The sequence below is a fragment of the Amia ocellicauda genome, chromosome 2, assembly GCF_036373705.1.
Source record: "Amia ocellicauda isolate fAmiCal2 chromosome 2, fAmiCal2.hap1, whole genome shotgun sequence".
In the NCBI taxonomy this organism is placed as follows: domain Eukaryota; kingdom Metazoa; phylum Chordata; class Actinopteri; order Amiiformes; family Amiidae; genus Amia; species Amia ocellicauda.
The window spans coordinates 18560970-18566969 of record NC_089851.1 but is presented as its reverse complement, the minus strand read 5'-3'; the positions used below and the strand labels follow the sequence as shown (position 1 = coordinate 18566969).

At 37.0% G+C, this 6000-nt stretch overlaps 1 protein-coding gene across 4 annotated transcripts in view; it reads right to left on the bottom strand.

The window, feature by feature from the left end:
* The window catches only part of fam110b (family with sequence similarity 110 member B), a 49391-nt gene that overhangs the window by 29541 nt on the left and 13850 nt on the right, over positions 1 to 6000 (bottom strand). For 2 of the 4 annotated variants that reach the window (XM_066720025.1, XM_066720001.1), the window contains exon 2: positions 5492 to 5540. The exons of 1 other annotated variant lie outside the window; for it this stretch is intronic. The gene's annotated coding sequence lies outside the window, so the exon portion shown is untranslated. Of the gene's footprint in view, positions 1 to 1010; positions 1189 to 5491; positions 5541 to 6000 lie in introns of those variants that run through there. One more of the 4 variants, XM_066720017.1, reaches the window with a different exon arrangement.

The window sequence follows — 6000 nt, the reverse complement described above, 5'->3', positions numbered from 1 at the left end:
AACTACAACTAAAACACATTTAATGAAATTGTCCTTGCAATAATTGGTTTTATAAATACATACATACATACATAACATAAATAACCATACAGGGAAAATTTAGTGTATACAATATAAATCGAATCGCCCATTAAATCCTCTACCAGGTACGTCTTTATAGTGCAAAGCCTAAAACATACACAATAGAAATGTCTAGAATTGAGTAGTCCTTACAGAAACAAATATATAAAAGGCATCTCATTAATTAAAAAGAGCAGGGCTGACACTAGACTTAGGAAGTACAACTAGTTTGATGGGAAGCTTTTTGAAATTGCAATACGGGACTGTACCTACAGTAAACAAAGGCGCAGGGCCAAATACCATCTTTTGGAACAATGACCAATTGTCTTGAAAAGGATGTGCCAAATTGCCCAAAAATAAGAACCCCCTAAAAGGAAATTCAAGAAAAGAAATGGAGCACCCACCCACACAAACCTACTGTGAACATATAATAACAATAGGCTCTGCTAAGCTACATTCAGCATCATGTTTCCAATATACAGTTGGCTCTATATTAATACATGCATTCAGAACACACACAAGGATTAAATTTAGATTTATTGCATGCTAGCCTATGTACAGTTGACAGAAAAACAGGCAACAGAAATAGCAAAGGAGATGCAATCCCCCCAATGTCATTATATCACATATCTAAATCTATTAAAACCATCAACATAAACAAAGCTTGAGGAAATTACCATATATGCAAAGTGTTTTTAAAGCTATTGCAGTCTACTGAGCTGCTTCAGAATAAAGCTCTCCGGTCATAAACAACACACACATACCATCTAATCGTATCCCTGTAATATGCTCCCCAGCCATACAGCTAGCTGCTGCCGTCTCCCTGGAACTGGATATAATTTACAGCTTTTCACACACAGCACAATCAAATTAAACAGACATCATCAACAGCATTCATTTTGTGCATGATTGCATTTTATCGAAAGAGATCAAGGCCTTAAAGTAATTACCATGGACTACTTCTCCTTTTGCTGCCACCGCCAGACGTGCTGACCTTTAGGTATTGATGGAAACAAGGCAGTCCCCACTGCCACCTTCTGCCCGAGCTTCTACAATTTCACTGACTCACTGCTTCCCCCAGCAAAAGGTACCTCTGGCTGGATCCCTGTTCTCCCCTATGCAGTGCTGAAGATTACTGTGGAGGGCTATCAAGTTGTCAAGTGCTGACGTCAGCTCCATGTGGAAGACAGACACCTGCAGTATTCTGCACATGCTCTCTGTGGCACAGACACTGCCATTCGTTCCTCAGCCGCTGCTAATCTAATTACAGCCATTCTCCAGCACAGCGCTTTGGGGGAGGGGGGCAGTGGCAGCACAGGGTATCAGCACAATTTAATTTTAATAAATAAAATCCTTTGGAGGCAACATGATCCAGGCATTCTTTTAATAACTCCTCCTTGTCATTGAAAGGGAAAGGATTGCAAATTCAATCCAACCTTCTTTTGTTATGGCTGTTACAAGAGGTTTTAGTCCTCTTGTTTATTGTTTGTGTTGAGACTCCATTCAGTTAAAGCCACGGTAACCATTTTTTTTCAAGCCAGCCACAGCACAGAACAGATTCGATGTTTTTTGTGTTTTCATCATTACCCAATCTTTTAGGCTCAGGATGACTTCATTTAGTTTCAGCCTTGTATGTCCCCTTCGGTTTTACTTCTGGCAGAAAAAAAATGATTTTAAGTCACAGAAATGTAACACCTTAGTCACCTGTATGTTATTGGACTTATTAAACAAATCTTGTGTGCAACGAAACAATGTTGAGGATTCATTTTTTGTTACAGAAATAAATACAATGCACACAGTAACAGTCCCATCATCTTTTATCTCTGCGTATTAAATATATTGTGAAAAGTTCAATATCAAGCATACTACGGCTAAATCTATATGCACTGCAGTAATCAAGGTGCATCAACCTCTCCAGTGTGGGGGCTGAAGGGTGAAAGTAAGAATCTATAGACTGCAGCTTCAAAGGGCTTTTAAAATATGCTGGACTCACTGAAAACCTCAGTCATGAGTTGTTTTTTTTGTTTCCTACTCTAGTGCATTAAACCATGTAATTATTCAATGTGAAAATGGAAACATAGGCTATATATGACTGAACATTTGCAATTTGTGTGTTCCTGCTAAACATTATATTGAATGAGCTATACTGTGTTTTCTCAGGCCTTAACTGTTCAAACCAAAACAAGAACAATCAACTACTCTAAAAATAACTAAAGACAACACAGCTTTTATTTCTCCAAAAATGGTTGTACCGTGTTTTTCGTAGTACAATTATTCTAGTGGCTTAATATTCTCCAACAACTTAAAAAACTATTTTGGGATGTCAAAGGAAACAACAAAAAAGGAGCAAAGTATCAAAGTAACATGTCATTATAAGTACACTGGTGTAAGTGAAAGTGTTTACATCACCTTAATGTCTGTCCCTTTCTACACTGCAGTCTGGTTTGGCCAAGGGCAAGCTTCAATAAGCTGTAATGCAGTTTTGACGGCCTTGTTGCACTAAGGGGTCACAGGCTTATGGAGAATGACACTACAACATATTCGCTTCCTATACTGTAACTTTGTTACTTCAGTGCAGAAAGGGCATTAAAAATAGAATTGGTAATTCAATTAATACATTACAATGATCTCATCATCACTTGATCTTACTTTATACCATCATATATAATAGTACAAGTTTTTGTATGGGAGGGATTAACAAATAAAAAGACAGATAAGCCTGGAACACTGAAATATCAAACATCATATTTCACTGGAACTGTATTCATCACTTGCTGCACAAGACCTGGCACTCAGCAAGTTACATCCATTAGGAATGCAGCTCATTGCCTTTTTAGCCCTTAGTCAGCAGGTTTTTTAAAAAAAAATTAGTTTTAATATTTATAAAATAAAGAAGCTGAAAAGATCCACTGCCAAACTTCATAGGGTATTATTTTCACTAGGAAACCATACAGTTACAGACTTTCTTTAAAAATATATGTCAACTCTGATTTCTGCTTGAAACAAAAGATTCTTGAAAATTCTTATTCTTGTTAAAGCTGAAATTATTACAAGGGTGCTTCAAAAGAAAATGAACCCAATATAGACAAACACCCAAGACTGCTTCTTTTGCAGATACATACAGTTCAAAAAGAGCACGCACTATACCTCCAACAATATTGAGCCAACAGACAAAATAACAAAAGACAGATGGTCCCAATGTATATGATAGGGTGTAGGCCCAGATTTGGCCTCACCAACTGCTGCAATACAAGAACGAACAGGTTCTATTAACTTTTGGTAGATTGCCAGAAGAATACCAGGTCATTCCTATTGGATTATTGTTTCAAGTTCAGCACGAAAAGCTGGCCTCTATGGATGATCTGCTATTCCAGTTCATCCCAAAGGTGTTCCCAAAGCATTATTTTATACTTTAGACAACATCAAATCAAAGGAAATGTACAGTCCTCTACTGAAACTGCACAATTGTGTCTCGACAGGAATTCTCTGATCCCAGACCTTGGTTGACAGTGACTGCAGTAAATGAAGGAAAACATGAGAGCAGTGCATGGCTTTGAAACAGTCAAACTACTAATTAACACACTGACCTTTAGTGCTAACAATCACAGTAGAAACAATTTTGAATGAATAAATTTTTGTAATTAATAAAATGTGTTCATGTTGGGTCCCCAGAATGCTGACATGGGACATGATAAGGAATCATCCAAGGAGTGCAAGAAATCATTTTAACCTGATGAATTGGACTGTGACATATTTAAGTTGTCACATATAACCAGACTTGGGATCAGACCCAGAGTCCCGGTGGTAGGTAAAGTCAGAAGACTTACACAGGTACGATCATGCTTTGGTCAACCAAAAATATAAGTGTTTCACTATGAGGTACCCCATATGAACGAGTTTTAGTCAGGGAGGGACATACGACCACATCGAGCAAATTTAAGTGACAACATTCTTGGTGAGCTGTTCCTGTACTTCAAGATGGAAACTAGATGGAATATGTAACATGTTCATGGAATGTAAGGATTATAATAAAGAAAGAGCACAAACGTGAACTTATAGTGTTTTATGAATGTGAGTCTTCAGTTATTTGTATACTTGAAATCCTTTTTTCTTTTGATCTGGAAAGTTTGTACTACAATTCACAAAACAAAAGCAAATTAATGTAATTTAGTTCTGTTCCTGATCAAAATATTACACGTCCGAGTCACAGGAATCGAGTATAATACTTTCAGTTAGAGAATGAGTCGGAGAGCTGTGGACTAGAAAATGTGACTCGACTCCAGCACTGGCAGGAAGGCTACTTGCAAGACCTTTTGGATCCTATTAACTACTCTTGGCTTAAATCAATTTCACATGTTTTTTAAAGATGAAAATGGCAATGATTATTATTATTTGTATTATTATAAATCTCATCATAACAAAACTGTTGTATACAATTATTCAAAGCTAAATAAAGGTCTGTTGAGCCAAGAAGTTGATATCTACATCAGTGATAACTGTAAGTGGATGTCTTCTAATTTATGCTTTCAACAAATACAATACCTAATTGCCAGCTTAAACTGGTTAAATGCATTTTACTTGAGATATATTTCATATTAGCCAAGTAGGTGATTTCTCCAATTGAGGTTGAATTAACAGCCAATAGAACAAGGATGTAATTACATGTTCTTTCCATGAACTAATTTGTAGATCTATTTATTGGACTATGAAGGTGTAACACTTTTAGCTCAGAGGAGTACCGTCTTGGGTTGAAAGTTGAAACCTGTTTGTTTATCCTCCAATAAGAATTCTAATAAAAAGAGCACAAAGTGACCAGACTTTGCTTTCAAGAGTTAATGTAGTTCACCTCCTTGAGATTGAGTCCAGTTACTTTACAACAAAGTGCAGAAGGCTAAAAGGTTCCAGCTAAAGTTGTAACACCTAGTCACTGGCAAAATTTGCTTTTTAAACATAAAAGTTTTATAAAATAAACAAAATGTACAATGTGTCACCCACCTCAACTCCAGAAGAAAGCAGCTTCAGTCTGAATCTGATCTATTAGTATTTGGATTGTTGTCTTTATATAAGTGTAGAGTTTCAAGTGACAGTCTGCAAAGATGGCAGGCCTAAAGCCCACTCCTCCCTTTACCATGCCCTGGCCCAGTTTCTCATATAGAAGGGAATCTAACACTAGTGATCCTCATTCCAATGATACTGATGCAGTAAACTATGCCAACACTACTGTATGCAATGAAAACACAGTAGGAGTATTCTTTCTATGCGCTGTCATTCAGGTGTAAGTATTAAGATTTATCAGAAATGTAAATATCTAGAGATTAAAACAATACTACACTTATGGTTACTTTCATTGAATAAAAAAGAAGAAACATCTTTATAGCAAGACATTTCTGAATGTATATAGGAATGTAATGAACTAAAAACAAGCACTTACTGCGTCTGGCATCTCCAGAGGGACCTACTCTGACATAACATTTCCAGATCTGTCGAAACACAAAGATAATGATCACTGTACACATTGTTTGACTGCTTCATTTCACAGCATGTCCTGTGAATTCCAAGCCTGGCCCGTTGGAAATGCTCACGTCTCACAATCGTCAATAATCAGGAGAACAGCTGATAAACTTGTGTCGGGCTCTATTACCCTAATACTCTGTGACTGCCCGCTTTAATCCCTGTATGACATCAGATGAACAGTAATGATTTTTCCACATTCAATATGTTCTTAAAATGCCCAAGATGTCCCCAAAAAGAGAGTCAGAACAACCTTTTGAGATATTTACAGGCTACATGTTGACAGGAATACTGTTGTTCATGTTGCCAGGATCGTGGAAAAAAAATAAGGAGTAGTATCACTGTGGTCTCTCTACGATGATCACGGAAAGCCAGGCTCTTAAGCGTTTAAATACTCAACTGATACTTTTTTGACCTTGAACTAGAATT